Genomic DNA, 23,993 nt, shown 5'->3' with positions numbered 1-23,993 from the left:
CAAGAATGCCGTCAAAAAAGAAGAAAAAACTTCCTCTCTTTACCAACACATGAAAGAAACAGGACACGAAATTAATTTTGCAGATTCCAAATTGCTCTTTAACATGGAACATCACCACAAGAGAATAATCATGGAAGCCATCGAGATAGAGAAACACCCTCACAACATGAACAAGCGTGACGACACGTCCCGCCTGCCAGACATCTGGAAATTAGCCCTCCCCACAAAAACCGACACCAGAACCAGAGGCACACAGAACGCCATCTCCAATCAACCACACCAGACCCAAACCCAGACCCTCTCCACAGATAAATTACAGACACCATCCAGTAGCCAAACCATAGTGGCACCTCCGGATGCTGCACCCCCCTGCAATCCCTACACAGATCTGGCTGGCACAGGGCACAAAACCACAGCTCGCCCCTATACACGAAGCCAAGCCAGAGCACAACTAAGTGCAGTACAGCCATCTTCTCAGAAAAACTCTTCACAAGGTCAAGAGGTCAAGACACGAAAGCTTTAGCAACTAATCCACACCTAATGACCCTCCTAAGTGGTACTCAGAATATCACTCAAGTAATCACTCAAGATATCCCTCAAGTAATTAATGAACAAAAGAAGAAAAGGCACATTAACCTAGGAACTTCCTATCTGCCCAGAACGTTGGAGGCTATACACCACACCCCCTCAACAGTATTTATAGGAACTCAAACACTGAGATCCTGCTCTGTTCTAGTAACAAGAAGCCGAAAGCACCAGCCTGAAGATGACGAGTGAGACCTCGTCGAAACGTCGCCTAGACACCCCAACTCTTACACGGGAAGACACCCGAAGACACCAAAACCTATATATATATATATATATATATATATATATATATATATATATATATATATATGCAGGTTTTGGTGTCTTCGGGTGTCTTCCCGTGTAAGAGTTGGGGTGTCTAGGCGACGTTTCGACGAGGTCTCACTCGTCATCTTCAGGCTGGTGCTTTCGGCTTCTTGTTACTAGAACAGAGCAGGATCTCAGTGTTTGAGTTCCTATAAATACTGTTGAGGGGGTGTGGTGTATAGCCTCCAACGTTCTGGGCAGAGAGGGAGTTCCCAGATTAGTGTGCCTTTTCTTCTTTTGTTCCTTAATTACTTGAGGGATATCTTGAGTGATTTCTTGAGTGATATTCTGAGTACCACTTAGGAGGGTCATTAGGTGTGCAAAGTCTGCCCAGCCACGTACATTGGACAAACAAACAGACGAATAAATGCACGTATCGCAGAACACAAGAATGCCGTCAAAAAAGAAGAAAAAACTTCCTCTCTTTACCAACACATGAAAGAAACAGGACACGAAATTAATTTTGCAGATTCCAAATTGCTCTTTAACATGGAACATCACCACAAGAGAATAATCATGGAAGCCATCGAGATAGAGAAACACCCTCACAACATGAACAAGCGTGACGACACGTCCCGCCTGCCAGACATCTGGAAATTAGCCCTCCCCACAAAAACCGACACCAGAACCAGAGACACACAGAACGCCATCTCCAATCAACCACACCAGACCCAAACCCAGACCCTCTCCACAGATAAAGTACAGACACCATCCAGTAGCCAAACCATATTGGCACCTCCGGATGCTGCACCCCCCTGCAATCCCTACACAGATCTGGCTGGCACAGGGCACAAAACCACAGCTCGCCCCTATACACGAAGCCAAGCCAGAGCACAACTAAGTGCAGTACAGCCATCTTCTCAGAAAAACTTTTCACAAGCTCAAGAGGTCAAGACACGAAAGCTTTAGCAACTAATCCACACCTAATGACCCTCCTAAGTGGTACTCAGAATATCACTCAAGAAATCACTCAAGATATCCCTCAAGTAATTAAGGAACAAAAGAAGAAAAGGCACACTAATCTGGGAACTCCCTCTCTGCCCAGAACGTTGGAGGCTATACACCACACCCCCTCAACAGTATTTATAGGAACTCAAACACTGAGATCCTGCTCTGTTCTAGTAACAAGAAGCCGAAAGCACCAGCCTGAAGATGACGAGTGAGACCTCGTCGAAACGTCGCCTAGACACCCCAACTCTTACACGGGAAGACACCCGAAGACACCAAAACCTGCATTCCTGTACCCGTGAAAATCTACGAAAGCATATATATATATATATATATATATGTTGTTGTTGTTTAGTCGTTTAGTCGTGTCCACCTCTTTGTGACCCCATTGTACCAAGCAAACACATATAGAAATATATAAACCACATGTACAAAACGCAGAGGAAAAGTCCTAAAGTCATGTTGACTCTTTCAGTCACCTCCAATATTTCTCTACAAGGTCGAAGGAAATGCAGAAACCACCCCATTGTCTCTGTCCTTGCAAATCCTGCCATAAGAGCACATTTAAGGTGTGAATAGGGTGAGCCTGTGACCTGGCTCAGGAATTAAGTACTATCATTACAAAAGAATGGCCAGGCTCCCCAGGTAATCCAGTCAAGTGACCTGGCACACAAGGTAAAAACAACACACTCTGATTTCTGTTGTAGACAGCCTTTTCTGTGATGTAGGAATGATGTATCGGGGGGGTGTCCTTGGGCTACACCCCTTCTATGATGTATGTATGATGTTTCTAGGGGAGGTCTTGGACTCCGGGGCGGACAATTTAAAATGTCTATACAGTGGTACCCCGCAAGACGAACGCCTCGCGAGACGAAAAACTCGCAAAACGAAAGGTTTTCTCATTTTCGAGTTGCCTCGCAAGACGAATTTCCCTATGGGCTTGCTTCGCAAAACAAAGCTTGCCCCGGGGACAGCGGGTCTTCTCTTTTGAAGCAAGGGGCTGCGGGGAGATCGCTTCTCCCGGTGCTCCGAAGCCGGGCGGGGGGGGAGGGAACACCTTCTGAAGGCAGGCGGGGGGCGAAAGTCTTTGCTCCCCCCTGCCTGCCTGTCCCGGAGGGCTTTTGAAGGCAGGCGGGGGGAGCAAAGACTTTCGCCCCCTGCCCGCCTTCAGAAGAGGTCCAGGACCTCTTCTGAAGGCTGGCGGGGGGCAAAAGTCTTTGTCCCCCCCTGCCTGCCTTCCCAGGGGCTTTTTAATCGCCCCGGACAGCGGAGAAGTCCTCCGCTGTCCCAGGGTTTTTTTAAATGCTGGGGGTGGGAAGAAAAGCCCTTGTCCCCCCCCAGCCTTCAGAAGAGGTCCGGGGACAGAGTGTCCCCGGACCTGGTCTGAAGGCGGTTTCCCTAGGAACGCATTAATTGATTTTCAATGCATTCCTATGGGAAACCGTGCATCGCAAGACGAAAAAACTGCAAGACGAAGAGACTTGCGGAACGAATTAATTTCGTCTTGCGAGGCACCACTGTATAAGGGCTTGCATGCATGGCTCGGGGTCCTCCTCCTCTCTCCTGCGTGTGGGGGAGCACCCTCTTACAACAGTTAATAAAGATCAGGCTTACTAGCTGCTCTGCTTCTCAATATTCTCTGGTTGGTCTCTGCTATTTTCTTCTACCGATAGAGAACCTACAAAAGGACTCTGTATGGGCTCTTGGGTACCTCATAAGCAAAAAGGGCTTTTTTACTTCTATCACCTAAAATCATGTGTGGTGTGTTAGCAATTCACTCCTCCCATTGCTGGATATGTGGCTAGTATGTCACATGCCCCTGTTTACTTTCCTGGGCTTGGAAAGTGTAAGAACGGAAGTCAGTCTTATCTCTTCTGCTCTGCTGTGCTTTTGCACTGTTCTTTGTCTCCCTGTCTGTTGCTGAAGAAGAGAGAGGACGCCATTATGATCAGTTTGGTGTTGTCTGCAAATGTGATGAGCATCCCCTCAGTTCCTTCATCCATGTCATTTATCAAGACGTTGAACAACAACGGGCCCAGGACAGAACCCTGCAGCACTCCTCTGGTCACTTTTCCCCAGGATGAGGAGGAACCATGAAGGAGTCCTCTTTGGGTTCGGTCAGTCAAATCCACCTAACAGGTACCCCATTCAGCCCACATTTTACCAGCTTCCTCACATAAACATCACAGAGGACTTTGTCAAAAGTCTTACTGAAATTGAGATGCACTACCTCCAAAGCAGTTCCTTATTCAACAAAGTTTGTAACTCCATCCAAAAAAAGAAAAGAATAAAAATGGAGAGATTTCTCTAGCTTGATTTGTTTGTGAGAAAGCCATGCTTTCATCCTGCATGTTTCTTTTGTAAAATTTTCAGAAGAAGTGCAAATAAATTTTAAAAAGAATAAATGAGGATATTGACAAGCTGGAACATGTGCAAAGGAAGGAGATTTATGTATTTTTTTAATTGGGAAACCACTCGACCCAGTGGTGCCGACTCGAATAAAATATTGGTGGGGGGCCAGGTAAGGCCCGCCTTGCACTATCAATCACATGATGCATGCATGCCATTTGAATGGCAATGCCTATAATGGCAGCAATTTTTAAAAAAAGTAATACTTTGAGCCCGTAGTTCACTTTCCCAGCAGCTCCCCTTGCCCCGGAGACACTTCTAGCATTCCATCTCCTCTACCTGTGGCATTGTTCAGCAGTGGGGAAAGTGACCTCTTCACACCGGATGTCCATTTGGTATGGCCCTTTCCAGGTTTTTTCCTGCCTCTTGTGTTTGTCTTTCATTTGTTCTCCTATGTGTGTTCCCAGTAGAAGCCACAATTCTGTGGGTACTCTAGGTGGTGCAGAAAGCACCTAGAAGCTCCCTAGAGGTTGAAGTGCCGATCAAATTTCAGTTTTGCAATCTACAAATTCCAGTTAGCCAACTGAGGGTGTCACAGGACCAGCCTACTTTTCCTTTAAAGCAAACTTGGGTCTCCAGCTGTTTTTGGGCTACAACTCCCATCATCCCTAGCAAGCAGGACCAATGAGGAGGGATGATGGGAACTGTAGTCCGGGAGCTGTTGGGGACCCAGGTTTGGGAAACTTGCTTTAAAGCAACTTTTGTGTTTGTCCTGCAAAGATGGGACCTGTCCACGTTTGTATTTTCTTGTATTTTGTTCTTCTAATGACCTTTGTGCGTTTATTTTTTAATTTTTTAAGAGGGCAAATTGAAAGAGAAATTGTATGGCAAGTTGTGGAAGAATAAAAGGTTGCATTTAAAAAAAAACAACACAAAACCTGGGGGGTGGCCTCCTCAATTTCCCCCCCCCAAATTTTTTTTATTGATTTTCCAAATTTCTACGAAGAAATGACATTACACAACACAACACACAACAAAAGAGAACACATTAGAATACAAAAGAAAAACATAGAAACAATTATTAATTTCAAAACCCAATTTACCTTACATTGTTAACTGACTTCATCGAGTCCCCCCAACTGAATTTCATTGTATCACCTTGTAACAGTTCTCCAAAATCATATTTCTGATAAAATTATCTCCTATTTACTACCCTCATCTCTTTTATTAGTATTCTAAAACTTCATATTTTACAACACGTTCATATTTTAGTCCTAAGCCTATTTGTTACTTCCAAGTGACTTCTCATTACCATATATAACAATATTTAGCTAAATATTCTTTAAATTTCTTCCAACCTTCTTGTGTCTCCTCCTCTTTCTGGTCCCGCATTCTTCCAGGCAAAAAAGCAATTGCCTTAAGTGCTTCCTGTTGGGTCCTCTCCACATCAGGGACTCTCAGGGACTTTCCAATTCCGACAATTTTGTCTTGTGACCTGTAACTTCTGCCTTGACTTCTTGAATTTCTTTTTTCAAATATACAAATTCTTGTTTAAGCTCCTGTATGCTCTGCTGGGTTCCTCTTCCATCTGTTTTATTTCAGTCAACATTTGCATCACCAACTCTTCAAAAGTTAGTGCTTTAGAGCCTCTTCTGTCTTTAGGCTTGCTTTTCTCAGGCTTACCTACACCATTAGCCATAACTATTCCACAGTTTCAAGGTCCGCTCACCTAGACTCAGTCCACAGGTTTTTAGTACACAGACAGCAACAGGCAGCTTAGCAGCTCCCCCCTTTCAAAGTCTTATTCTTTTTACTCTTCTTGAAAACCATCCAAAATTGATTTGAACTCTTGTAACCAATTCCAGGAGTGTAAAAGATACACTGTACAATGTTTCAGTGAGTTCAGACAACTGCAGTTACTTTGTAATCCCCAAAGAGGAAAACAAAAGTTGAAAGTATCCTCTCCCTTTGTGACATAATAATGGAGTCTAGCCTTTCCTCACTGGGAGGTCCGCTTCCAGAAAGCAAGAGTCTATTCTCTGTCAAATCTATCTCATGCAGGGTCCCAATTCAGTAAAATTCTCCGCCCTCCCCCCTGCAGAAAGAGGGGCTTGGAAAATTTCCTTGAAAGTTTTTAGCAAGTTTTTTAAAGTTACGGCTTCGGTCAGCGGTAACTGCTTATCCCGCTCGCTCTCAGAGTTCTTACTAGCGCTTACTGGGGAGCAGGGGAGTTGCTAAGGGTACCCGCCGGAACACCAGGTTCTCAGAATGCTCAATCTGAGGTATTTTTCGGGGTTCCGCGACACTCTCACATTCACCCCAATCTTCAAAGCGCCGGGGCTCTTTCAGGCCAAAGAGCTCCCGTCCGCCATAAATCAGGCGGCCAACCGGAGGTTCTCCTCAAATATTTTAGTGGGGGGGGGCAAAGACCCCCAGGCCTTTAATAATTGGCACCTATTCCCTACAGCCACAGGTCTCAGGAATGTTACAACATAAAAACAAAACATAAATACACAAAAAAACCCACATATTAAAAGGGCAGTAGATGTCATTCAGCTAAAGGCCTGGTTATAAAGATGCGGATTTGCCAGGATCCAAAAGCTGTATAATGGTTTTTCTGACTTTTGTATGGATTCTTTTATGAGAAGTGAGACTGTATTTCTGGGACTTCCGGGGTGGCGCCATTGGCAATGGCGGACTCCCTCTGAATCGGAGGGACTAGCTCCGCGCGAAATGGGTCCTTTCTGCTACGGCAAAGCGGGGACCCCTTAAAAATCACAGGCGGATGAAGCCTGTGACCATGGGACTCGGCGGGCACCATTAGCGCCCCCCCAACCCGCAAAGGAACCCACTAACAGGCTCCGAAGCGAAGAGGGGGAAGTGGCGCGGTGCTGAGAGTCAACCGCTCTTTCCGTGGAGCGAAGCCGCATAGCTGTTGCCGGAGAGCACTACCTTCTTCTTGGGACAATTTGGATTCTAAAAATAACCACCGTGAGTACCTAAACTTGGAAAATTGGACTATAATTTAAGGAACTGGGAAAATAAAGGAATTGGACTCAAAAATTTATTACAATTTGGTACTGGTCTAAACAGGAAGTCAGCCTTCTGTTTCCTTGTAGATTGAACAAAGCAAAGACAAAGTAAACTAGAGCCTTGAAAATCACTATTAAAGGAGTGGATTTCATCATCTAAAATAGTACACCCCCCTTCGGCAGCAGGAGGAGAAGGGGGAGCTTTTTTTGGAGGGGACTGTTTTAACCTGCAGAAGTAAGTTTAAAACAAAGTAATTTTCCACCGTCCTGACCCAGGGAGCGGATTGTCAGGACTGACGTTAGAAGCTCATTGACCAGGACAGAAGCTGTTTGACAGATAGTTAAAAGAAGAGAAACATTGTGATTCCACTGCTTCCTTTTGCAGTTTAAAAATAACAACGATTGACAAAGTATCTAAAAGGAAAAAATTTGGGGTTGGATTTGCAACAGAAGTTTTCCCCCAGGGGAAGATGGTGAAACTGTAACTAACTCTAGGGATTTTCCAGCCGCTATAGTTCAACCCATGGGAATTGACTGGTGACCTTGGAGGACAATGCATTCAGAAATGTTGTTATGCGCTTTTTACAAAACAAATGCTCTATTGGAAGAATTACATGAGGGAATGAATTTGATGACTGACTTGGTTGGGAATCTTAAGCAGACAGTGGGAAATTTTGGACAGGCAGTAGAAAAAAGTATGGAGCTTACCCAGGAATCAAACCAGGAGTGTGTCTTGACAGAACAGATGAAAGAAGAGGATTCTGCTGAACTTTGGGAGTCAGAAATGGAGCCAGAGATGGAGGTTGCGGCCCTGCAGGAATATGAGTCTTTGGATTTGGCAACAGATTCTCGAAAAAATCAGACTCGGAAAGATGAAGTTTGGACTGGATTGGAAATGGGGGGTTGGATTGACCCCCCTGAGCAGGGATATATGGACTTTCGAAGTCTGGTAATGGGCCGTGAGAGGTTTGGAGATATGGGGTTCCAAAGTTTGGAGGGATTTTGAAATATGCTTTTAAGTACTACATGGAGCTCAGTCTGGACTGTGGAAAAGGGACTGATTGGTTGAAAAGGGGCAAAAGCACTATTAAATTGGAGATCACACGAGTGAAAAGAAAATATGAAGAAAAATTGTGGAAGGGACATGGAAGAGATTTAAGAGCCTTGGATATAAGATTACCAGGTTAATGTGCCAGTTTAATGGGATAAATGGACTGACAAACCCGGGACCAGGAGGAAGGGACGCTGGATGATGATTTTTTCTTTTTCATTTTGTTACCAGGACTGTTTTACATAAATGATGAATATTAGAAGGATGTTTGAAATGAAATTGCTTGGCTTTGGTATAAAAGTTTAAGGGATTAGGAAAGAATATAACGGTTAAGAGAAGTTACTAAAAATAAAATAAAAAAATTTTCTTCCAGTAGCACCTTAAAGACCAACTAAGTTAGTTCTTGGTATGAGCTTTCGTGTGCATGCTTCTTCAGATACACACGTGCATGCACACGAAAGCTCATACCAAGAACTAACTTAGTTGGTCTTTAAGGTGCTACTGGAAGAAATTTTTTTTATTTTGACTATGGCAGACCAACACGGCTACCTATCTATTACTAAAAATAAGATATAGGTTAAGGTTTTTTATAAGATAATGAGGAAAATAGAGTAAGGTAATGTAATGAAAGATTAGAATAAATAAAGTGGGGAAGGATTTGCTGAAATAACAAACTGAATTGGTATACAGGAAAGGGAGGGGTGAGGAAGTCCGGGAAATAAGCAAATGAAAGTTAAGTAAAGTAAGATGGAATTGTTTTTAACTATTTTTAATTTGTACTTTTCTCTTTTTCTTTTTTTTGTATTTTGTAATATTTTGAAATTTCAATAAATATCTATGGGGGGGGGGAGAGAGACTGTATTTCTGATTGAAGTTCTTTCCACATTCCACACACTAATAGGGTTTCTCCCCTGTATGAATTCTTTGATGGAAAGTGAGAGAGGAGCTATCAGTGAAGCTCTTTCCATATTCCGCACACTGAAAGGGTTTCTCCCCTTTGCGAATTCTTTGATGGGAAGTGAGACTCTGGCTGCGACTGAAGCTCTTTCCACATTCCACACACTGTTAGGGTTTCTCCCCTTTGTGAATTCTCTTATGGTAAGTGAGATAGGAGCTCTTACTAAAGCTCTTTCCACATTCAAAGCACTGATATGGTTTCTCACCTGTATGATTTTTTTTGATGGGAAGTGAGAGAGGAGCTCTGACTGAAGCTCTTTCCACATTCCATGCACTGATAGGGTTTCCCCCCCCCCCATATGAATTCTCTGATGGGAAGTGAGTTTGGAGCTATGAGTGAAGCCGCCTACACCACAGAATTTTGGCTGTTGGCACAGGACTTGTTCTGGAATGACTCCGCCCTTCAGGACCAGTATCTTGAGGGGCTTTCAGATGAGATACTGGACCAGCTGGCCATGATGGATTGCCACGCTGGACACCCTTATTCAACGGAGCCTGCAGATAGACGATCAGTTGGAGGACCGTCGCCAGGCTCAGGGCTTCCAGCACTCCCGGCTCCGGTCCTTCCCAGCAGTTCCACGGCCACAGCCAAGTCACTGGAGGAGCCAATGCAGCTTGGGGCAGCGCGGCCTTGCCTCTCTCCCTCAGAGAAGACTCGGCATCTGGCGGGGAACCTGTGTCTCTACTGTGGCGGGAGTGGACACTATGCCCAATCTTGTCCTGAGAAAACTCCAGCCACAGGAAAATGGCCAACCCCAATAGCCGATGGCCCAGGCTACCTGGGGTCCCAAACATCGCATGATGGGCCCTCACCGTTGGAATTACAACACCTCATAGTTCTGGTGTGTCTATATCCCCCTGGTGGGCCCTGGATTCTCACCCACGCTCTGGTAGATTCAGGGGCAACCTGCTCCTATATGGACTCTGCCTTCGCCGCCCATCATCAGGTGCCACTCCAGGACAAGTCACAACTGGTACATGTGGAGGCAATTGACGGACAGCTCCTGCGCTCAGGGGCCGTTACTCAGGAGACTCAGCCCTTGGTCCTGTGTCACCAGCAGCACCGGGAGGTGCGCACCTTGGACATTGCCACCATGCCCCGGTTTCCCCTGGTGCTCGGGATGGACTGGCTGGAGTCTCACAATCTTCAGATCGACTGGGTCAATCAGACTGTGCGCTTCCCAGACCCGTGTCCCCATGCTCGGTCTGAGATGCTAGTGGCTGCCCCCACGGGGGAAGCTGCGTCAACACTCCCCGCTGTTTACCTGGACTACCAAGAAGTGTTTGAGGAACAGGGGGCAGATCAGCTGCCGCCTCATTGGTTTTTGACTGCGGCATAGACCTCCAGCCCGGAGTGACCCTGCCTGTGAGCCGCCTGTACTGTCTTATGGAGCCAGAGCACTAAGCCTTGCAGGACTTCCGTCGCAAGAACCTGGAGTGCGGGTTCATTCGGCCCTCTACCACGCCCACCGCCGCTCCAGTACTCTTCATTAAGAAGTGTGGGGAGCTTCGTCCCTGCCATGATTACCGGGCCCTAGATAAGATTACCATCCCAGACTTGCCCCTTATTGCAGAGTTGCTGGAGCGGGTGCAAGGGGCGCAGATGTTCACCAAGCTGCACCTTCGGGGAGTCTACAATTTGATTAGGATCCGAGCCGGGGATGAGTGGAAGAGAAACATATTGATTCCATTGTTCCCCTTCGCATCTAAAAGGAACAAAATATTGACAAAATATCTGAAAAAGGAAACTTTGTTGTTAGATCTGCTTTTTTAAAAAAAGAAAGAGAGAGATGGATACAAATAGAAGCTTTTTCCCCTAGAGGGAGCTTGTGAAACTGTTATTAAATCCGAACTGGGGAGCTTTGCAGCTGCAATAGATTAAGATCATGGAATCAGACTCTGACCTTGAACAAGAATGTACTCGGAGGCTCTGGTGCTTGCCTTTTGCAAGACAAGTGCTTTATTGGAACAGTTACATAAGAAGATGGATTTGATGACTGTTGGGATCGGAAATTTTGGACAGGTAGTGGGTACCTATATAGAACCCACTCAGGAATTAATCCAGGAGTGTGCTCTGACAGATCAGATGAGGGAGGAGGTTCTTGCTGGACCTTGTGAGGCAGAGATGGAGGGAACTGTGGCCCAGCAGAAACATGAGTTGTTGGACTTGACAAATGAACCTGGAAAAAGTCAGATTTGGAGAGACAGAGTTTTGTTTGGCTTGGAGATGGGGGGTTGGATAGATCCCCCTATGCAGGGATGTTTTGACCTTTCAAGTCTGGCTTTGGGCCGGGAGGAGATCGGAGTTGTGAGGGCACTTAACTTTGAAGGGACCTTGAAATATGCTTTTAAATACCACATGGAGTTCAGTGTTGACTATGGAAAAGGGGCTGATCTGTCGAGAAGGGACAAAAATATTGTCAAGCTGGAGTCTCCCCGAGTGAAAGGAGCAGAAGACAAAGTAAAGTACAGGTATAAATATGAAGAAGATCTGCGGAAGGGACATGGATGAGATCTAAGGGCCTCGGACATAAGGTTACCAGGTTGATGGACTAGATGGACGGGATAGAAAGGACTGACAAAACCCGAGACCAGGAGGAAGAGACGTTGGATGAAGATTGGAAGAAAGTTTTAAACAATTTATTTAGGAAAATCTTGTAAAAGTAAAGAGTATTAGAAAAATGTTGGAATGAAATTATTTGGCTTTAGCAGAAATGTTAGAAAGAATTATGTAAGAATATGTCATGGTTAAGAGAATTTGGTATAAACAAGATTTAAGTTTTATGTTTTAGGGCTTTTTATGGTAAGATAAGGTTAAAATAGATTAAGGTAATTTAATGACAGAATATTATGAAAGATGGAAAGGATTTGCTGAGATAATAACTAGAATACAAAAAAGGGAGGTATGAGAAGGTCGATGAAATAAGGTAATGACAGTTAATGATTTGTGAATATTGGATCTGTTTTTAAATTTTTTGTTTATTTTTTATTTTGATGTATTATGTGTTTTGTTTTGTTTTCTTTTTGACTTTGATTTTTTTATGCATTTGTATTGTTTAAATGTTACTTGTCTTTTCCTTCTTGTTTTCTTTGTTTCTTTCTAATCTTAAAATTTTTAATAAATATCATTTAAAAAAAATAGATGACATTCTGATTTACTCCCACGACCCAACTTGCCACGAGAGTCATGTCCGGTCCATGTTGCAGCGCTTGCGAGAGCAATGCCTGTATGCTAAGCTCAGCAAGTGAAAGTTCCACCAGGGGTCGGTGGACTTCCTCGGTCACCAACTCTCCCCCTGATGGGGTGCAGATGGATCCCGGGAAGGTGGCAGCAGTTCAGGAGTGGGCGGCACCCCGGAAGCACAAGGACCTACAGCGGTTCCTGGGGTTCGCCAACTATTACTGAACCTTCATTGTGGACTATGCTCACCGCGCCACCCCGCTTCCTGACTGCTGTGCCCCAAGACACCATTCTCCTGGGACAAGGAGGCAGAGGTGGCGTTTCAGGGGTTGAAAGCCTGTCTCCAGAGGGCGCCGCTTTTACAGCATCCTAATCCCTCTTGTCCCTTCGTGGTGGAGACCAACACCTCCAGTACGGCTCTTGGTGCCGTCTTGTCCCAGCAGCACGGTCCTGATGCACTGCTGTTACTCTGCGCCTACTATTCCTGCCAGCTTCTTCTGGCAGAGTGTAACTATACCGTGTGGGAGCGGGAACTACTGGCCATCAAGGTGGCCTTTGAGGTCTGGGGCAATCATCTTGAGGGGGCAAGACACCTGGTGGATGTGAGAACCGACCACCGGAACCTGGAGTACCTCCAGACTGGGTCGACCACTTGGCATTGGAGGAATTCGCTTACAACAACGCGGTGAACGCCTCCACCGAGCAGATCCTGTTTCAGGCCATGTACGGTTACCATCCGCATTTGTTCCCGGACGTGCTGCCAGCATCTGCAGTCCCGAGGGTGACAGATTGGCTCCAGGAGCTCCAGTCTCAGCACCAACTATTGACGGAGCAACTGCACCAGGCCAAGGATGCATACAAGGCCCAGGCCGACCGCCGCCACCAAATGGGACCGGAACTCCACATCGGCGAGCCATGGGGCTATATAAATTTTAATTGGACTCCGTTGGAATTGGGCAAGTGTATCCAGGCTGCAATTAGCTTTTTGGTCCCATAGGAACAACTGAGCAACTTCCGTAGAGTGGAAGACCAGAGCCTATTATAATAAAAATCCCATAGAAAGGCCAAGGCAAAGACATCTCTCTCAAGAAATGTCCAAACCTGTGCCACTACAAGGTGACATGGTCAATATGAAAGCCCTACAGGGATTCACCAGGGATTGTTGCTGCTGTAATATGATGGAGGTGTGAAACCAGACGAGAGCTAGCTTTGACACCTGGGAACACACACAAAAGGCAGAAACAAAACAAACTGCATGTTTCACTCATTATTTGACCTTCTCGCTAAGTGTAAAGCATAGACCACTATTGACCCACATAGACCCAGCTGGGGGATTTTTCCATTCTTGACTCTGGGGATTTTCCACGTTAAGAATTGACCGTGGGATCAACCTTGACTCATAGACAAAAGTGTGATGACTGATAGGACAACAAGATCGGGCAAGGCTAGAGTGCAGCAGCCCAGCGCAGTTTCCCAGCAATGTAGATCATCTGTTCCCGGCCCTCCTGACACAGGGGGAAGACTTTGCACAAGCTGGGTCAAAAGGAATGGCTTCAGAAGGGGATTTTACTTCTGTGTTAAATAAAATTTATGAAAAATTGGAAGGCCTAAGCAAACAAGTTACTGAACAATCAACTAAAATAGACCGGAATACTGCCAGCATTAATAATCTGGGACAGAAAGTGAATTCCAATACAGAATCTATTGAAAAAATGCTGGAAGAATCTGCGTCTAATCGAAAAATAGCTGAGGAAGCAAAAGAAAAAGCAGTGGCTGTAGAGGAAGAAATAAAACCGATTGGGGATCACCAGTGACTTCTGTCTATGATTGAACTGAGGGAGAAACAGACCAATCTGAGGATCAGGGCAGTACCGGAACTTGAAAAAGATAACTTAAGTGACTACCTTACGCAGGAATTTGGAAAATTTTGGAATTTGGAGGTGGAGCAAGACTTTAAGATAGTAAGTGCGTTCAGACTTGGAAGAGGAGGGAGAAAAAACAGGGTGAGAGACTGTTTGGTTACCCTTCAAACGAAAGAAGAGAGAGACAAAATACTGAGTGCGCACTTCCAGAAGAATTTGGAAATTAACGAATCGAGAGTGGAGATTTTTAAGGATATTCCGAAACATCTATTGGATCTTAGAACCAACTATGGAGATCTGGTGGCCGTACTGAGAAGAAACGGAATTGTTTTTAGGTGGGAATTCCCCCAGGGACTATCTTTTACCTTTAAAGGGAAAAAGTTCAAAATAAGATCAGTGGAAGACAAGGGAAGATTTTTGAGAGACCACGAAGAAGACCTGCAAAAAGAAGTTCTAGAAGAGTTAAGAGCCTTAAGATCAGGAGCATTAGACATAGTACCACCATTTTTGGGATTGGACAAACAAAAAAAAGTGATACCACCGTCAGAAAAAGAAGAACTTTTGGGAGCAGTTGGAGGAGAATAGAATAACCACACCATGTCTCTGCAATTACTAAGTTGGAACATTCATGGATTTAATTCCCCAGAGAAGAGGAAGAAAATCTTTCATTTATTGAAAAAGGAACAATTGGACTTAATTTGTTTACAGAAAACACATGTGATAAGGCTACACAGGAAAGTATTGATTAATAAAAGATTTGGCCAAGAGTTTATCTCATCAGACAAGGTTAAAAAGAGAGTTGTTATTTATGCCAAAGAGAGCCTATCACCGAAATTTGTTTTTAAAGATGAACAAGGAAGATTTGTGGCCATTGAGATTCAATCACAAGGAGGAAAATTTTTGATTGTAGGAGTTTATGCACCAAATGAGGGGAAATCTGAATTCTTCAAGAAATTGCATGAGACATTGTTAGACTATATGGACTACAACATTATTATGATGGGAGATATGAATGGAGTGGTATCTACAAATATGGACAAGTCGCAGAGACAGGTTGTAACTAAAGATGGCAGACTACCAAAAACGTTTTTTGAATTGACTGACAATATGGACTTGATTGACATCTGGAGAACTAAGAGCCCCCTTGGAAGAGAGGGAACATTCTTCTCTGAAGCCAAAATGACATGGACAAGAATTGACCAAATATGGATAACTAGAGGATTGGCACCTAAGACTCGAAAAGTGGAAATTTGCCCAAAAACTTGCTCCGAACATAATGCGGTGAAGATGGAGTTGAAACTAACACCAATCGGTTCCTTCAGATGGAGGATGAATGGCACCTTATTTAGAGAAAAAGAGGTTACTAAGAAGGCCCAAAAAATCTTGAGAGACTATTTTGAGATAAATTTGAATACTACAGTTAAAAAAAGAGTAATCTGGGATGCAAGCAAAGCGGTCATGAGAGGGTTTCTGATTCAACAGAACGCAATAAAGAAGAGAAGTCAAAATGAGAAAAAAGATAAAATCCTGGAAAAAATAAAAGGAGAGAAGAAATTAAGAGCGAAACCAAAGTCGCAAGAGATTCTGAGAGAAATAAAGTTATATCAAGTACAATATATGAAAATGATAAATCAGGAAGTAGAATGGAAAATTAAGCAGATGAGACAAAAGACATTTGAATTGGCTAATAAATGCAGGAAACTGCTAGCTTGGCAGATGAAAAAAAGACAAAAACTAAACACTATCACAAATTTGGATGTGGAAGGAAAGAACATACAGAATCCACTGGAGATCAGAAAGTGCTTCCAGAGATATTTTAAACAACTATATACACAAGGGTCACAGAAAGAGACTGAATTAGAACAATTTTTAAGAATAAATGGATTACAAAAAATCTCTCAAGAAAATAAGATAATGTTGAACCACAAAATTACAGAACAGGAGGTTGAAGGTGCCATTCAGAATATGCAGTTGGGTAAATCTCCAGGGCCGGATGGTTTAACCTCCAAATACTATAGATCTTTGAACGATTGGTTAATTCAGCCACTAAAGGAGGTCTGTAATGAAATTTTGGAGGGGAAAAAGGCACCAGAGTCGTGGAAGGAAGCTTACACCACACTTATACCGAAAACTGAGTCTGAAAAGACACAACTCAAGAACTACCGCCCCATATCCCTGCTTAATGTGGATTACAATTTTTTTGCTGATATTTTGGCTAACAGATTAAAAAAGGTATTAGTTGAAGAGATACATAAAGACCAAGCTGGCTTTCTCCCAGGTAGACATTTGTCTGACAATACGAGGAATATAATTAACATTTTGGAGAAGCTGCAAGTGAACATCAATACCAAAGCAGTTCTAATTTTTATAGATGCGGAAAAAGCCTTTGATAATATTTCTTGGAATTTTATGAAGAAAAATCTTCAGGGAATGGGGGTAGGCCAAGGGTTTGAAAATGGTATAAGTGCAATTTACTCAGAACAAAAGGCTAAGTTAATAGTTAACAATGTGATGACAGAGGAATTTAAGATAGAGAAAGGGACACGACAAGGCTGCCCGATTTCCCCATTGCTTTTTATTTCGGTCCTGGAGGTTTTGTTGAATATGATTAGAAGGGACCGTCTGATTAAAGGTATTCAGGTCGGAGCCAAACAATACAAACGGAAAGCTTTTGCAGATGAACTAGTTTTGACGTTACAGGAGCCAGAATCTAGTACGAAAAGAGTATTAGAATTGATTCAAGAATTTGGTCATGTGGCAGGATTTAAGTTGAACAAGTCAAAAACTAAAGTGCTTGAGAAAAATTTTACACCAATTGAGAAAGAGAGGTTTCAGAAGGAGACAGGTTTAACATTAGTTAAGAAAGTAAAATATCTGGGGGTTAATATGACTGCTATGAATTTAAATTTATTTAAAGACAACTATGAGAAATGTTGGGCAGAAGTGAAAAAAGATTTGGAAATATGGTCAAATTTGAAGCTTTCCTTGTTGGGTCGAATTGCAGCTATAAAGATGAATGTATTGCCAAAAATGTTATTTTTGTTTCAGTCATTGCAAATCTTGGACAGGATGGACTGTTTCAAGAAGTGGCAGAAAGATATTTCTAGATTTGTCTGGCAGGGCAAGAAGCCCAGAATAAAATTTAAAATACTAACTGATGCAAAGGAAAGAGGTGGATTTGCCCTGCCAGACCTTAAACTTTACTTTTTTAAAAAAATAATAATAATAATATTCATTTTTCATTGCCAGACGATGACAGGGGAAAAACAAACAAACAAACAAACAAACAAACAAACAACAACATAAAAAGAAAGAATGAGGTAACAGTCACACATCAAAAACAAACAAGACCATCAACCAAATCACAACCCCCAAACCAACCAACACACAAACATTACAAACAATTAACAATTGACTTCCCTCCATCTCGGTTTTGGGTTATATGTATATTAAATTCAATCTGCAGTTTTTCATTATAAAATATCTACGCGTTGCAAGAGTTATATTACACCTACTGTGATTTTTATATCTCTAGAATTTGTTTCTATATATGTTATAAATCTAGACCATTCATCAATAAACTTTCTCCCTTTTTGCTGTCTAATGTTCTGCGTCATTTTTGCCAACTCCATATACTCAAATAATTTGATTTGCCAATCCTTCACAGTCGGGATATTTGGGGTTTTCCAGTTTTGTGCTAATAAAATCCTGGCAGCTACAGTTGCATATTGAAATATTACATAGTCCTCCTTTTTAATCTCCTCTCCTATCATTCCTAAAAGGAAAGCTTCGGGCTTTTTGACAAAGGTGTACAGTGGTACCTCGCAAGACGAATGCCTCGCAAGACAAAAAACTCACTAGACGAAAGGTTTTTCCGTTTTCGATTTGCCTCGCAAGACGAATTTCCCTATGGGCTTTTTTCGCAAGACGAAAAGTCTCGCGACTTTGTTTCCTTTGTCTAAAAACAAAGACATGTTTTGTTTATAAAGTTAATTTATTTTCCCTTCAATTTTTGAACTGCTCTTTACAGTATGTGTGACTTTAAAGAGCAGTTAATAAACTGTTGTTCTACCAAATTTGGCTTTGTTTGGACTTTTTTTGACCATAGGAACGCATTAATTGATTTTCAATGCATTCCTATAGGATTTCGTGATTCGCAAGACGAAAAATTCGCTAGATGACAAAACTTGCGGAACGAATAAATTTTGTCTTGCGGGGCACCACTGTATTTAAATATTTTCTTTAATTCATTATAAATGGAATCCCAAAATTTCTTAACTTCTTCACATTTCCACCACATGTGATAGAAGCTTCCCTCTTTAGATTTACATTTCCAACACCTACTGTCCCCGTTCTTGTACATTTTTTGTAGTTTCACGGGAGTAATGTACCAACGATACATCATCTTTTCCATATTTTCTCTAAGGGTTTACAGGCTGTAAATTTCATTCCTTTAGTCCACAACTTCGTCCATTTTTCAAAATCCAAATTATATCCAATATCTATGGCCCACTTTACCATAACTTCTTTGACCTCTTCATCCTTGGTGTCCCAATCTAACAGTTGAGTATACATTTTAGATAGCAGTTTAGTTTTACTTTCTATTATTTCTACCTGGAATTTAGATTTTTTCTCATTCATTCCAATCTTTCTGTCTTCCTTCCATAGTGCATTAATTTGGTGGTACTGCAACCAACCTGTCAGTCTACTCTTCAACTCTTCATAGGGTCTAATTTTCCATCCTCTTTCTGATCTTTCCAGTAAATCTTCATAGGTCAGTCTCTCACCTTCTATATTTATTTTTTTAACAGTTAATATATCGATAGGCGATAGCCACCAGGGGGTGTTTTTTTCCAGTAGTCTTTTGTTCTTTCCCCACACCTCTAAAAGTGCTCCTCTGATGATGTGGCTTGAGAAGCCTTTATGCACCTTTTCCTTATTCTGCCAAAGATAAGCATGCCATCCAAATCTTAAATCGAAGCCCTCTAGGTCTAACAGATCTGTGTTTTTTAAGGTGACCCATTCTTTGAGCCAACAAAGGCACGAGGCTTCATAATACAGTCTTAGATTTGGGACCGAGAAACCTCCTCTATCTTTTCTATCCGTTAATTATTTAAATCTAATTCTTGGTCTTTTACCTTGCCATATAAATTTGGATAAGACTTTTTGCCAATTTTTAAATATTTCACTTCCTCTAATCACTGGGACATTTTGGAATAAAAATAAGAGTTTCGGTAGTATGCACATCTTAATCGCAGCCATTCTGCCTGACCAGGAGAGTTTAATCCTGTTCCAAATGTCTAGTTCCTTTTGTATTTCCTTCCAGGTATTAGTGTAGTTATCAGCCATTAAGTTTATACTTTTCATCGTCAGCCATACTCCTAGATATTTTATTTTTTACTTCTTTAATTCCCGATTGATGTTCTAACTGTCTCCTTAGATCTTCTCCCATGTTCTTAACCATCATTTTAGTTTTGTTTCTATTTAACTTAAAGCCCGCCACTTTCAAAAATTCCTCTAGAATTGTCAGAACTTTGTCCATGCTCTGTATGGGATCCTCAACTGAAATTACCGGGTCGTCTGCGTATGCTTTCAGTTTAAATTCTTTTACCCCAATTCTGATTCCTCTTATCTCTGATGTATCTCTTATCTTGTTTGCAATTACTTCTAATATCATTATAAATAGGAGTGGTGACAAAGGGCAGCCTTGTCTCGTGCCCTTGGAAATTTCGAATGTGTCAGATAGGTTGTTATTAATAATCAGTTTAGCTCTTTGCTTTGAATAAATTGCTTTGATTCCTTCCAAAAAAGCACCTTCAATTCCTGCAGTCTCCATACACTTTAATAAGAAACACTTTAATAAGAAAGATACTGTCAGGGGTTCAGGAGCAGAGGCAAGGGCAAGGGAGGAAACAGAGAGCGAGGGGGAGGAGGCAGAAGAAAAGATGAGTGATGACGACGACCCGAGATCTCTGAGTCTTTCCAGTGAATCAGAAGATTCACAGAAAGGAGCACCAGTGGCCAGGGCAAGGGGGGAGCCTAGGGGGACACCCCAGGAAGATAGAGCCAGAGGGGACTCAGAGGAGAGCAGTTGGAAATCGGGACCAGCGTCACAGCCAGAGAGCAGGGAAGAGGAAGAGCGCCAGAGATCAAGCGCTGGCAGCTCGCAACAGGGGGGAGGGCACGAGTCAGGAGTGGCCACACCTCCATCGGGGAGCGAAGAAACGGTCAGACGGAAAGTGGAAGGTTGGGCGCGCGCGCCAAGTTCAAATGCACAGGAGAGTGACGCAGTAGGCAGCCAGGAAAGGGAGCCAGGTCCTAAAGCCCGGCGCAAGGAGACAGGGAGTTCTGGGGGGTCGGCCTCAGAAGAATCCCGGAAGGAAGAGACCCCGGGGGGCAGAGGGACCCAGAGGAGAACAGTCAGGCGGAAAAGGTGGAGCAGGGCTAGGATATTAAGTTGGTGCACAAGGGGCGGAGACTCAGACGGAGCTTCGCCGATCTAGCCATTAGACGTAGAGTTGCACGCAGCAGCTTGAGAATGGAAACTGTAACTCAATAAAGACTTTTACTTAATGACCGCTGGCTAGCGTGATCCTCTGTGAGCTAGGATCTTGAAGCAGCTCTGACAGTAAGCTCCGTCTCCCTTATTGTGGGCATCTACAGCCTCGAGGAGAGGAGAGAAGCAGGTGCCTACTAGCTAGCTCACGAACGGCAGACAACATGACGGCTGAGCAGCAGATAGAGGAACTCAGAAAAGCAGTGTCGCAACTGAATGCCGAGGCTCTCGCATCCAGGAAGAGAGAGGAGGAGGCAGCTGCCGCTTGCAGGGATCTCCAGGTCAGGTTGGACATGCTTACGAAGCAAGGGCAACTGACACCCAAACAGGAGGGAATTGGGTTGGCGAGACGAACAGGCGGGCTGGTCTCTCACTTCGATGGGAACCTGCAGCAGTACCCCAACTTTAGAGCAGATGTAATGTGCGCACTGGAACTGCTGAAAAAAGACTTTAGAGATGAGCAAGAGAAAGTGGGGTTCATCATGTCCCATTTGCATGGGGAAGCTAAAGCATGGCTGCGCAATTTGTGGAGGGATAAGGATCCGGCGCTCCAAAATGCGGATGCCTTTATTAAAGCGATGGATGGGTGTTTTTTATCAAGCATTGACGTGGATCTTGCTCGGCAGCAGATACATGGACTGAAACAAGGGAGGGCCAGCGTAAGGCAGTATCATGCCCGCTTTTTCGCTTTGGTCAGTGCTCTGGAATGGGACAGGGATTCGGCTCCTGTAAGAGACCTGTTTTGGGAGGGATTGCACGGCTCTGTTAAAGATGAAATTGCCAGGGGGGAGAGACCCCGGACCACGCAGGAGATCGTTCAGAGGGCGCTAGCCGTGGGGGTGCGGCTGGAAGAACGTCCGTGGAGCAGGGACGAAGGGCGTGGAGGGCGCGAACCAGCCAGGGGCTCCTCCTTCCTTCCCAGAGAAGCAGCGCGTGCGCAATCCACGCCTCCGCCAGGAGGAGGGGTGGAACCTATGGAGGTTGGAAGTGCAAGGGCTCAGTCAGCAGCCAGAGCCCTAGCACCGACAACAGTGAAAGCGAAGCCTCCTAGAGGGAACAGGAAGTGTTACATCTGCGAGGATCCAGGGCATATGGCGAAAGAGTGTCCCCGGAGGCTCCACAAGCACACTGCAGCCTCAGCAATGGTAACTGCAGCAACGCAACAAGGAGGACCACAGCAGGGAAACGACGATGTCTGGCTGGAGGAAGAGGCACTGGGGCCCAGCCAGACGTGTCAATGAAGAAGTCCCCGGAGATTTCACAGCCCATGGACCCCCTCCCGCCCAAACCAGTAGTGAGGCTCACCGCATCGCTCCAGCTGCCCAATGGAATCACCATGGACGTGCCGCTCACCATTGACTCGGGAAGCAATGCGGACTTTATAGGGCAGGACTTTGTCGACCGGCACGCTATACAGTTGCTGCCAGCCACGCTGCCCCTGCAGGTGGTCACGGTGGATGGCAGAGAGCTGCTAGGGGGGCAAGTGGTGAAGCAGACGCCACCAATGGTGATGCGCCTTGGGAATCACAGGGAAATCATCAGCTTCAACGTCACTCAACTATCGGACACGCCCATTGTATTGGGCATGAGTTGGCTGGACAAGCACAGCCCAACGCTGGCTTGGTACCAGAGGCAGCTGACCTTCGGCTCGTCCTTTTGTGCTGAACACTGCATCGTGCCCCGGCAGGAAGGAGAGGAAGAGGAGTCACAGCTGCTGCTAGGCACGCTGCAAGCGATTCCCCACAAGTACGCGGAATTTTTGGAGGTTTTCTGCGAGAAGGAGGCAGACAGGCTACCCCCCCACAGACCATATGACTGCAAAATTGACCTGCTGCCGGGGGCGGCGCTGCCCAAAGGGAAGCTGTATTCCATGCCTGAGGACGAACTGCAGGAACTCAAAGAGTTCATAGATCATAATTTGGAGCGCGGTTTCATCCGGGAGTCCAAGGCAGCGGGGGGCAGTCCTGTATTCTTTGTTAAGAAGCGGGACACGCCCCAAAAAAGACTTGTGGTGGACTATCGCATCTTAAACAGTGTGACCAAGCCATCAGACTTCCCCATGCCCCGAATCGACGACCTCCTCGCAAAGGTACGGAAGGGCAGCGTGTTCACCAAGTTAGACCTGCGAGGGGCGTACAACCTCATTCGCATGCGGGAAGGAGATGAGTGGAAGACAGCCATGTTCACGCCTCTGGGCACCTACGAATATAGAGTTATGCCTTTTGGGTTGCAAAATGGCTCCCACGTTTTTCAAGCGTTCATGCATCACGTGTTGGCGGGGCTCCTCTACAAGACGTGCGTCTGTTTCTTAGATGACATCCTGATCTTTTCGGAATCACAGCAGGAGCATGACAGACACGTCAAAGAAGTGCTAAGCAGGCTACAGCAGCATAGGCTCTACGCCAAGCTGGAGAAGTGCCAATTCGACGTGACGGAGGTGGATTTTCTGGGCTACAAGTTGTCTGACAAGGGGCTCGCCATGGACAGCGCCAAGGTTCGAGCGGTGTTGGACTGGAAGAGCCCACGCAACCGGAAGGAGGTCCAACGGTTTGTCGGCTTCGCGAATTTCTATCGCAAGTTTATCAAAGGCTTCGCTATGCAGACAGCGGCCATCACGGACACGCTTAGCTCCAAGAAAAAGAAGTTCATCTGGACAGAGCAGGCGGAGCAGTCCTTTCAGGCACTCAAGCGTCTCTTCGCGTCGGAAGAGCAGCTGCTGCATGTCGACCCCAGCAGGCCGATGAGGGTGGAGAAAGACGCCTCGGACAGAGCCGTGGGAGCAGTCCTGCTGCACAGGGGCAAGGCAGCGACCGACGAGTTCCAGCTGAGAGATGGATTGCTCATTCGTAAAGGGGCCATCTACGTGCCGGGAGACGAACTTCGCGCCAAGGTACTGCAGCAGCTGTACGACACGCCCACTGCCGGGCACTTTGGCAAGGAGAAGACGGTGGAATTAGTCGCCAGGGACTTCTGGTGGCCCGGAATGAGAGGGGAGGTCGCGGACTACGTGGCGAGGTGCGACACCTGCCAGAGGGCCAAACCGGTGCACAAACCGCCGGCCGGACTGCTGCAAACTCCGGTCGAACCATGGGAGAGAGTGGCCCTGGACTTTGTCACGGATCTGCCCAGCTCGAGGGGAAAGACGGCCGTGCTGGTGGTGGTG

The 23,993-nt window shown here is 44.9% G+C and overlaps 2 protein-coding genes and 2 long non-coding RNA genes across 14 annotated transcripts in view; 2 read left to right on the top strand and 2 right to left on the bottom strand.

The window, feature by feature from the left end:
• LOC308588810 (uncharacterized protein) overlaps nucleotides 1-23,993 on the top strand; it is a 218,927-nt gene that overhangs the window by 75,486 nt on the left and 119,448 nt on the right. The window lies entirely within an intron of this gene.
• LOC308588706 (uncharacterized protein) overlaps nucleotides 1-23,993 on the bottom strand; it is a 196,808-nt gene that overhangs the window by 143,433 nt on the left and 29,382 nt on the right. The gene's annotated exons all lie outside the window — the stretch shown is intronic.
• LOC308588833 overlaps nucleotides 3,366-23,993 on the top strand; it is a 127,399-nt gene continuing 106,771 nt past the window's right edge. The window contains exon 1 of the long non-coding RNA XR_014008908.1: nucleotides 3,366-4,743. This is a non-coding gene — a long non-coding RNA (uncharacterized lncRNA). The remainder of the gene's footprint in view (nucleotides 4,744-23,993) is intronic.
• LOC308588859 lies at nucleotides 5,161-6,384 on the bottom strand. The gene is made up of 2 exons (XR_014008939.1): nucleotides 6,195-6,384; nucleotides 5,161-5,552 (listed from the first exon to the last, which is right to left on the bottom strand). It is a non-coding gene; the product is annotated as an uncharacterized lncRNA (long non-coding RNA).

Source organism: Podarcis bocagei (genome assembly GCF_964188305.1).
Source record: "Podarcis bocagei genome assembly, chromosome: 6".
Lineage (NCBI taxonomy): Eukaryota > Metazoa > Chordata > Lepidosauria > Squamata > Lacertidae > Podarcis > Podarcis bocagei.
This window is presented reverse-complemented; position numbering and strand designations above follow the sequence as displayed.